The 9,224-nt window shown below is 43.5% G+C and overlaps 2 long non-coding RNA genes across 2 annotated transcripts; one reads left to right on the top strand and one right to left on the bottom strand.

The window, feature by feature from the left end:
• Window positions 1-1,466: 1,466 nt before the first annotated feature.
• LOC140600300 (uncharacterized) lies at window positions 1,467-5,512 on the bottom strand. The gene is made up of 3 exons (XR_012003564.1): window positions 5,289-5,512; window positions 2,250-2,377; window positions 1,467-1,653 (listed from the first exon to the last, which is right to left on the bottom strand). It is a non-coding gene; the product is annotated as an uncharacterized lncRNA (long non-coding RNA).
• Window positions 5,292-6,905, top strand: LOC140600301 (uncharacterized). The gene is made up of 2 exons (XR_012003565.1): window positions 5,292-5,866; window positions 6,570-6,905. It is a non-coding gene; the product is annotated as an uncharacterized lncRNA (long non-coding RNA).
• The last annotated feature ends 2,319 nt before the right edge of the window (window positions 6,906-9,224 follow it).

Raw genomic sequence — 9,224 nt, 5'->3', positions numbered from 1 at the left:
TCCCAACAAACCAGACAGACCACTCACTCTTCCAAGCACACCTTGAGCTCACTGTTCTGCCTCCATAACTTGGTTTACCTTTATGGCATCTAATAATATGTTCTGAGCACCTATTCATGCCAGGCAGAGCACAGGAAACAGGAATACTGGTACACACCTTCCATCTTCTCCGTTCATCTATCTGAAATTCTATCCATTTTCCAAGGCTCGGCTCCAAACCTCACCTCCTCCGTGAAGCCTCCCCAGATGTCTTAGCTAAAATGATCTTTGTTTTCCTCTGAATTCTTCCTACCTCTTGTTCACCAATCAAACCAAATGACTTGTAGCTCTCTGACTTCCCAATTTTTCCCAAGCTTCTTGGCTCTTGTACATGCTGCACGTTTTCCTTCACTCTTTTCCACCTAACAAACCCCCACTAACTAACCTTTGTACCTCAACTCAGATATCATTTTATTTTGAGAAATTTTCTGTAATTAGCTTGGTCTGGCCTAGGTGTGCTGATGTATGATTAACCTAGGCCTGAAATGGACCCTATGTCTATCTCTGTGGCCTGGGAGGGCATGGACTGGGGGTCTTTTATTCCTGTATCCCACGTACCCAGCCCACAGAGAGTACACCATAAATATTTATTGAATGACAGAATATTGAATACTTGGGGAACTTGCTAGAAAAATCTCAACGACCTTTCAACATGGCTGGTTATGGGAAAAGGATTTGGAAATGAGGCTTTGCTTAGCCATTAAGTGTTCATGGCTGTATTTCGGGTTCGTTGAGTTGATTTTTGAGCTCAGCTGCAGGTAAAGGAACTCTATACACACCCCTTCATTGGTGCCCAAGCATATTTTGGTAATGAAGAAACATTTTAACTGGAGGACGTTCAATTTAGCATTTTGCTAATTGTTCTTTGTCCTCTGTGTAAAAGTCTTATCTCTTTGACAAAACTATAAATTTTTCAAGCTTAGGAACTGCATGTTCTATTTCTTTTGGTTCTCCCACAGCCCCTATTTTGTATTGGGAACGCATAAGCTCCTCAATATTTATTCAGCAGATTTTTGTGGGGAGATATAACTAGCCCCCCAAATTACTGATGGTTTCCTTTGAAAATTACTGCTCTTGTGCATACCAATCTACGAAGCTGCTTCCTTGCCTTGAATGGATAATGAGGCTCCTAGACTTGGACTCTTGGAAGAAGCGAATTCTAAGGAGAACTGCATTCTGGGAGGAATCCTCCATCTCACATTGTTGAACTTGTCTTCCCTTGCGGGGATAGGATTGTGAACCCAGAGTTTCCTGGGACGTCATGATACATCCTGGGGTTTAATCATCCAAGACCTGCCCCACCCTGCTCAAGGGACCCTGGGGACCATGAAGATGTTACCGTGGAGAGAGATAGCATCTTAAGAAAAGAATCCCAGTTTCAAATGATAGTTAGACGACCTCTCTTAGGCTCTGATTTTAAATCTGAGACTCTTGAGAGCATTTACTGAGGGAATCCATCATCCTTTTATTTTGCATTTGCTGGGTCTTACTCAATATTATGACTCCAGGAGAAAAAATACCATGACTAGTACTTGAAATGCTGGCACCTATAGTATCTCGAGTTAATGTTACTTGCAGCTTTATCCACGAACAATTCCGCCGTGAAATACTCAGCTGTAAAAGAAACGAGAGTACTGAGAAGGATTCCTTTGAGTGTCTCTGGCATGCAGAGAGGCGATGGGGATCTGTGTGTGTACGTGTGGGAAAGTGAGGCGGGATGATAAATAGTGTGCTACCTCTCCTTTAAGAGCACGTCCTTTTATTCCTGACACTTAAAAAGACACTGTCAAAAAGATGTTTTACTGATTTGACTTTCTGTGCAGGAGAACGTGCAACAGTTACCTAGTAAGTGGTTTTATAGGGAGTTTCACCCACACGTTATAATAAACTGAGCCCGAAGATAACATATCTTTTGTGCTTTTACAGTGCTTGGATGATAACTGTGAAAAATTATCTAGTGGAGGTTAGCAAACTGTACCTGTGGTCTTTTTCTCATGACCTCTGTATGATAAAGTTTACTATCTTGGAGCATGATGCATTGTCAAATAATAGGTTTGCTTGTCTGGCCAACAAGAAGTAATTGAGGAGTGTTATAGTTTTACAATCCATGTTTCAATGACTCTGCTGCTTTTGAGTTGTTAGACCTGAACAAAATGGGTCAATGTTGAAAGAATAAAGTTTTTTTCTCTCCCCCTGCCCCCATCTCTTACCTTCTTTATGGAGGTGTTTTGAAAGGGAAGGATGGGATCTAGGCCTTGAAGATGATAGTTCTCTGCCTTGGCGTCCCCGGCTTCCAATTTAGGGCTTGAGGTGGGAGACTGTAGTTGTAGCTTAACGACTGAGAGGGAATTTGGATTTCACTTACCAACAAATATCTGTGGAGCACCTTCGTATTCTTTCTGTCCTTGTATTCCTTCTGTCCGTTATTTTGGTTTAAATAGTCTTTGGACCTCAGATCTATGTCTTTAATCAACAATCTTCCCCTCACATTCTTAGGACTTATTAGGAGCAAATCAAAGCTTGGGTGACCTGGCTGAGCTTTTGACACATTAAAAAATGCTTGATTTTGCCACATTCCGTTTTCTTTGGGGCTGGGTCTCACCCAGCATTTTACAAAGTGTGTTAAATACTAGTTTCCTGAGATGCTCTGTGGTGGAATGACTTTGGGAAACATAGCATACCTAATTAATATAAACCCCTATTTTAGTGCCACATGATGAAAATTAACATACAAAAGGCTCAAGGAAGTCCAGTTGTAGAGAAGCACCTTAACCCTAGCAGTTCCCAAAGATGACCACAGAATCCCACCTCACCCCCAACACCCTGCGGAACTAGTGTGCCGCACAATGTTTTTTGGGGGAATTTAAAACAAACTGAGGTTTTGGTGATTTATAAACATAGCCATCATTTTTTCCAGAAAGAAACCATCAAATCAAAACCGCCAATCACTGCTAAGCAACCTCTCTTCTCCCACCAACATATACATATATGTACTTGTCTTAAAAGTACTGTTGTTGTTTTTTAATAGGGCTATGAAGATTAAAAAACTGAGAGCTTCCTCACATGTTATTTTACTATTATGTGCGCCAAAGAGCTTTTTAGGAAAATAAATAAGAAAAATGACTAGGATTTATATTTGTGTAAGAAGGTTTGATGGACTTATTTGTGCTTGCAGCTGATGGTGGCTACTAAAGATGCAAGGAAGATGTAAGGGCTGGTATCTAAAATATACAAAGAACTCTTAAAACTCAACAGGAGAGCAGTCCAGGTGGCCCAGCGGTTTAGCGCCACCTTCGGTCCAGGGCCTGGTCCTGGAGACCCAGGATCAAGTCCCACATCGGGCTCCCGTATGGAGCCTGCTTCTCCCTCTGTCTGTGTCTCTCTGCCTTTCTCTCTCTCTCTGTCTCTCTCTCTCTCTCATGAATAAATAAATAAAGTCTTTAAAAAAATAAAAAAATAAAACTCAACAGGAGGAAAACAACTCAACTAAAAATTGAGCCAAAGACCTTGACAGACACCTCACCAACAAAATATACAGATAGCAAATAAGCGTATAGAAAGATGCTCCACATCACATGTCATCAAGGAAGTGCAAATTAAAACAATGAGATATCACTATGCATCCATCAGAATGGCCAGAATCTGGAACACTGATAACACCAATTGCTGGCGGGTACTTGGGGCAACAGGAATTCTCATACGCTGCTGGTGGGAATACAAAACAGTAGTACAGCCACTTTGGAAGACAGTTTGGCATTTCCTACAAACTAAACATACTCTTACCATATGATCTAGCAATCATGCTCCTTGGTATTTACCCAAAGGAGTTGAAAACTTACTTCCACACAAAAACCTGCACATGGATGTTGATAGCAGCTTTATTCGTAATTACCAAAACCTAGAATCAACTATGATGTCCTTCAGTAGATGAATGGATAAACACACTGTGGTACATCCAGACCGCGAAATATTATTTAGCACCATAGTGAAATAGAGCTATCAAGCCAGGAAAAGACATAGAAGAAACTTAAATGCATGTTACTACAGGAAAGAAGCTACACTGAAAAGGCTACATGTATATGATTCTATGTAACATTCTGGAAAAACTATGAAGACAGTAAAAAATCAGTGGTTGCCAGGAGTGGGGTGGGGCATGGGATGAAAAGGAGATGCACACAGGATGTTTAGGGCAGCAAAAGTACTCTATATGATATTATAATGATAGATATGTCATTATACATTTGCCCAAACCAATAAAATATGCGGCCCTAAGAACGGTCCTAAAGTAAACTTTGGTCTTGGGGGTGATAATGATGTGTCAGTGTAGGTTCATCAGTTGTAACAAATGTACCATTCTGGTGGGAGGTGTTGGTAATGAGGGGAGGCCTTGCATGTGTGTGGTGGGGGGGGTAGGTGGGAAATCTCTGTACTTTCCCTCAATTTTGCTATGAACCTAAAACTTCTCTAAAAAAACAAAGTCTTAGAGAAAAAAAATACAAGGAGGGGCCTACTGGGCCTGGAGGAGAATTTACTCTGAAAAACAAGTGTTAAGAGTAATTAGCCAAATTCAACAACAGGGTTGTTTGGGGAGGGGGGTCCTTCACTGGAACCCTGGCTGCTACCTGCGCGCAGCACCCTAGTGGTGGCAGTCTCCCTGCAGAAGGATGGCTGTGTGTGAAGTTCAAGCAGCTCTGACTCTGCTTTGGGATGCCTCTCTTAAGATGCTAATGGAGGAGAGGACAGCTGTTTGATAGCCCAGCATATAGTGACAATACCAGGACCCCGGGGAGTGTGATTCAGTCAGTATCCAAGAGGTGGATGATGATGGTGGCTTGGGCGGTGGTCTGGAGGAGCGTGAAGATGGGCCTCGGAGATATGCAGTGGCAGCTATATGGCATGTGGGAAGCAGACAGGATTAATTAAATTGGGAGTGCTGTGGGCTCTCCTCCATCCTCCCAGGGGGGTTGGGAATCTTGAAAGTGGGCCTTGGGGCCAATGGAAGCTGGCTCTAGTATATTAGTAGAACTTAATTTTACTCACAGGGAAAAGGCCATGACGTCCCACCCATTACATAGGTAATTATGCTCCTGACCAATCCAGTCCACTGTTGCAGATAAACAGACAACAACCTCAGGGAGTGCAGTTGGGACATCATATAAAAACCCATAAGACAGATGTATTAGTTACTCATTGCCGTGTAACAAATTACCCCAGATCTTAATGGCTTAAAACAATAATACGTATCTCACTCAGTAGGTCACAAACTTGGGAGTAGCTTAGTTGGGTGACTCTGCCTCAGAGGCTCTCATGTGGTGCAAGCCAAGAAGTTGGCTGAGGCTGCAGTCTTCTGAAGCCTTGATGGGCAGGAGGATCCACTTCCAAGATGCTCCCTCACAAGCCTGGGGGCAACCTGGTTAGCTATTGGTAGGAGGTCTGAGTTCCTCAACCTGAGAATCTTCCATAGGTCCGCCGCCTGAATGACGTCATAATGGCAGCTGGTTTTTCTCAGAGCGAGTGATCCAAGAGGAAGGCCACAGGGCCTTTTATCACCCCACCTTGGAAGTCACACACTTCCCTTTGTTAGAAGTGTGTCACTGAATCCAGACCACACACAAGGAGAAGGGTGTCAAGCTCCACCTTTTGAAGAGAGAAGCACTGAAAAAATTGTAGACATGTTTTTAAACCACCACAATGGTGGTTCGCTTGTATTAAATCCCCTCAAGAGGTTAAAGGGTTAACAAGAATGTCAGGAAGCCTGTGAGAGAAGGACTTTATTTGGAGCAAGGTGTGGATAAATTTGCTGGCCTGCCCAGAGGTGAAATCTATTGTGAGTCATAGACATTCTTTTTTATTTATTTTGAAATCAAAAGATGGGCTCCAGACATGACTGCTTGTTAAATTGGATGAAATTAAAAATAGCTTAAACGTTTGGGAAGAGGGGGGAGCTGATTAGTTCTCAGGATATATTAAATGTCCTCACATGAGAAGGGAGTCAGCTATTGGGAAGGGCTGCTTTGGAAAACATATGCTGTGTCAAACTCCGCCAGCAGATGCAGAATCTGCTGCTAAAGTTAGCTCCCTGAGAACAGAGCTGGATGGGCTGCCATCACAGATGTCTCTGGAACCAGCACCCGAGACAAATATAATTCTTACCACTGGAAAGCAAGGCCTCACACAAGAGCCTTCTCGCCCTGGTGGAGGGGTTGGAGGGAGGTGCGAAGGCAGATTTATGACCCCAAATGCTGACTCTTCTGTGATTCTTCAGGATAACAGATGATTTTAAAGCCACGAGGCATCCTGGTATTTTGCATTTCTAAATTTGAGAATCCCTCATAAGGTGAATTCATGTTACCTTAAGCGGAACCCATGCTGTGTAAAATCCAAGGTCTGATTGGAAAAGTTTTGAAACACGTATTTTGAGATTTATAGTCTGAAATATTGGAAGCAGAGGAGGGTTCCAAATGCCTAAAACGGTAGAGGGGGAGTTTGAAAACCACAATAATGAGGAATGATTTAAATTATTTCATTAGTGCAGGAACCAAAACTTTCCCCAAACAAGAAGGGGACCCAGTTTCATGGCCAATGACAGACAGAAGATGTCACGTGCTGAGCTTCCAGTACATTACAGAGCAGGATTTCTCCAAAGTGGGTTCCACAGAATTGAGTCTCCAGGGAAGCCTCACAAGAGAACGGTTCTCTGATAAATGATGCTGGGGAATGATGCAAGCACAGTCCCCCTCTTGGAGGGTCACAGGGCACATCAGCCTTTTAGTGGCCCTGAGAGACTCTTCAGTGAAGAAATCTATTTAATTTTGTTTAGCTCCTTAGTTCCCAAACATAAAGTCATGGATTTTTTTCCTCCTCTATATTCAATTAATCTTCAGCCTTATTTCTACCTTTTTGGAATATCAGCTTCATGTGAGCAGGTCTCTGTCTGTTTTATTCATCCTTATAACCCCACAGCCTGGAACCATTCACAAAAGCCCGATGAAGTAATGGAGCTTAAGACCCTTCCAAGGCCTGGAACCTACTTTTGGATTCATAATTTTGCATTCTTTCTGTTAGAAGGGACTTCCATGATTGTTAACAGCTTCGGGTCCCACAAAACCTAGATGTACCCTTGCCTGGAACACATGAGGTGCTCCATAAATCACTGTGGAATAAATGACTGGATACCATAAAACCAGCATTCCTTGGAATACACATTGGGCAACACCTTCTTAGAGACACGAGACTACGGCAAGAGGACCCAATGGTTAATGTTGACATCAGATCGGGGAGGTAATGAGACAGGAATAGTCTTACCTGGGCAAGGAAATAACTGCAAAATATTAGAGCTGGAAATGAAGTCCAATTGATCTACGATAGATGACAAGGGCTTACCAGTGTCCTGTGTTCTCACCAGTTAGGATTTATCTGATATGATGTTAGAGGATTTCATTATGAGGCCTTAGAGGGCCACAAAAATCACGATGTGGGGGCACCTGAGTGGCTCAGTGGCTGAGCGCCTGTCTTCGGCTCAGGTCAAGATCCCAGGGTCCCGGGATCGAGTCCCACATCGGGCTCCCTGCATGGAGCCTGCTTCTCCCTCTGCCTGTGTCTCTGCCTCTCTCTGTGTCACTCATGAATCAATAAATAAAATCTTAAAAAAAAAAAATCACGATGCGGTATTTAGCCATCTGCCTTAGCCGCCGAGGTTCCTGAGAAGCCAAGTCCTGGTGCTGCTGAAGAGAGACCCTCCGTAGTTCCTCTGTGCAGGCCACTGCCTTGCCAGCCTGAAGTGGGGTCCCCCTCAGATGTGGCAAACCGGATTCTGATGGTGTTGGATGGTGATCAGAGTTCCATAAAACGCAGGGGCTGTCCTGTTCTGACCCTCCTACCAGTTTTCCCCCTTTTGGTTCTGAACGCCCTTGACGGAAGGAGGCAGATTTATAACAATTCTACTAGACCTCATGTGTCCAGACCAACACTGAAGGTGGAACTTGGGGAGCAGCACCCAGGTCCCAATACAGCTGTTACTAATCAAAATGTTGGGGCCCTCTCTTAGGATTGCCGCTGTGTCGGTTTTGAGGTGCATGAGATAAATCCATCCCCTCGGCCATATGTTGTTTTGACCAAAAATGGTCTTACCCAGCTTATCTTGCAAAATGGCCCTGCATATTCAGCTGGCTTGATTTTAGAATCACTTTAGGATTTTTATTCAAACTCAAATCCACTGTCAAAAGACAAAAATTTGCCAGTACTGAGATCATTCCAAAATATATGCCATGTGGTCTGAAAGCAATTCCCCAGGAAGAGACCAAAACCAGTTTCAGCAAGGACAGGGTGGAGAGCTATTGGGAGGGCTGCCGTCGGGGGGATAGTCTTCGCTGTCATTTGTCAAGTTCTAATAGGGTTTTGAAAGTTCTGATTCTGAATCCTGGCTACTCGTCAGAATCACCTGGGGAGCCTTAAAAAAACTCTCTGCTCGGACCCTCTCCCAAAAGGTTCAGATTCAGCTGGTTTGGGATGGGGCCCAGGCATTGATTTTGTATCTTTGGGAGAGTGTGTGATTTGATTGTGCAGTCAGGATTAATCTCTATGTTACAGAATCAATCTGATTAACTTTAGTCACAGCTGTTCCTGTTTAATTTTTCTGTTGAGATAAAAATCTGTTGTGACCAGGCCAAGAGGCATCGCTGAAGGTTAATCGGATGGGCCAAGTCCGGTGGGCTGAAGGGTCGTTAGCGAAACTGGCACCGAGGGCCACAACCACTAGAGGGCAGACTCTCACACTTATTGGTAGGTGTGCAAAGAAAGCTTCTAAGAAAAAAACGAAAACCAAAAAAACCCTCCAAGAAACAAAAGGAAAAGTGGTCTGAGTTTTTCTTTGTGGTCAGATCCTGCCCTTAGGTGCCTCATTTTACGAAGTCTTCTAACTGCCATGATTACTTCAAAGGCACCAGTCATGGAACTGCCGGTTCCAAATATGAAAAAGGGACTGACTGGCAGGAAAAGAAAAGCTGTGGATGTATTTTGAGCTCTCTGGTGTGCCAGGCACCGTGTTGAGGGCATTGCATCCATTATCTCATTTAATCCTACAGAACCCTATGAAGCAACAGCATCGCTTCCTTTTTATAGATGAGGAAATTTTTTATGAATGGTTGAGGCTAGAAGGGCAAAGTCACCTACACAGCCTTATGCAG

The sequence above is a fragment of the Canis lupus genome, chromosome 11, assembly GCF_048164855.1.
Source record: "Canis lupus baileyi chromosome 11, mCanLup2.hap1, whole genome shotgun sequence".
Taxonomy (NCBI): Eukaryota; Metazoa; Chordata; class Mammalia; order Carnivora; family Canidae; genus Canis; species Canis lupus.
The sequence above is the reverse complement of the archived record's forward strand: the minus strand, read 5'-3'. Positions and strand labels throughout refer to the sequence as shown.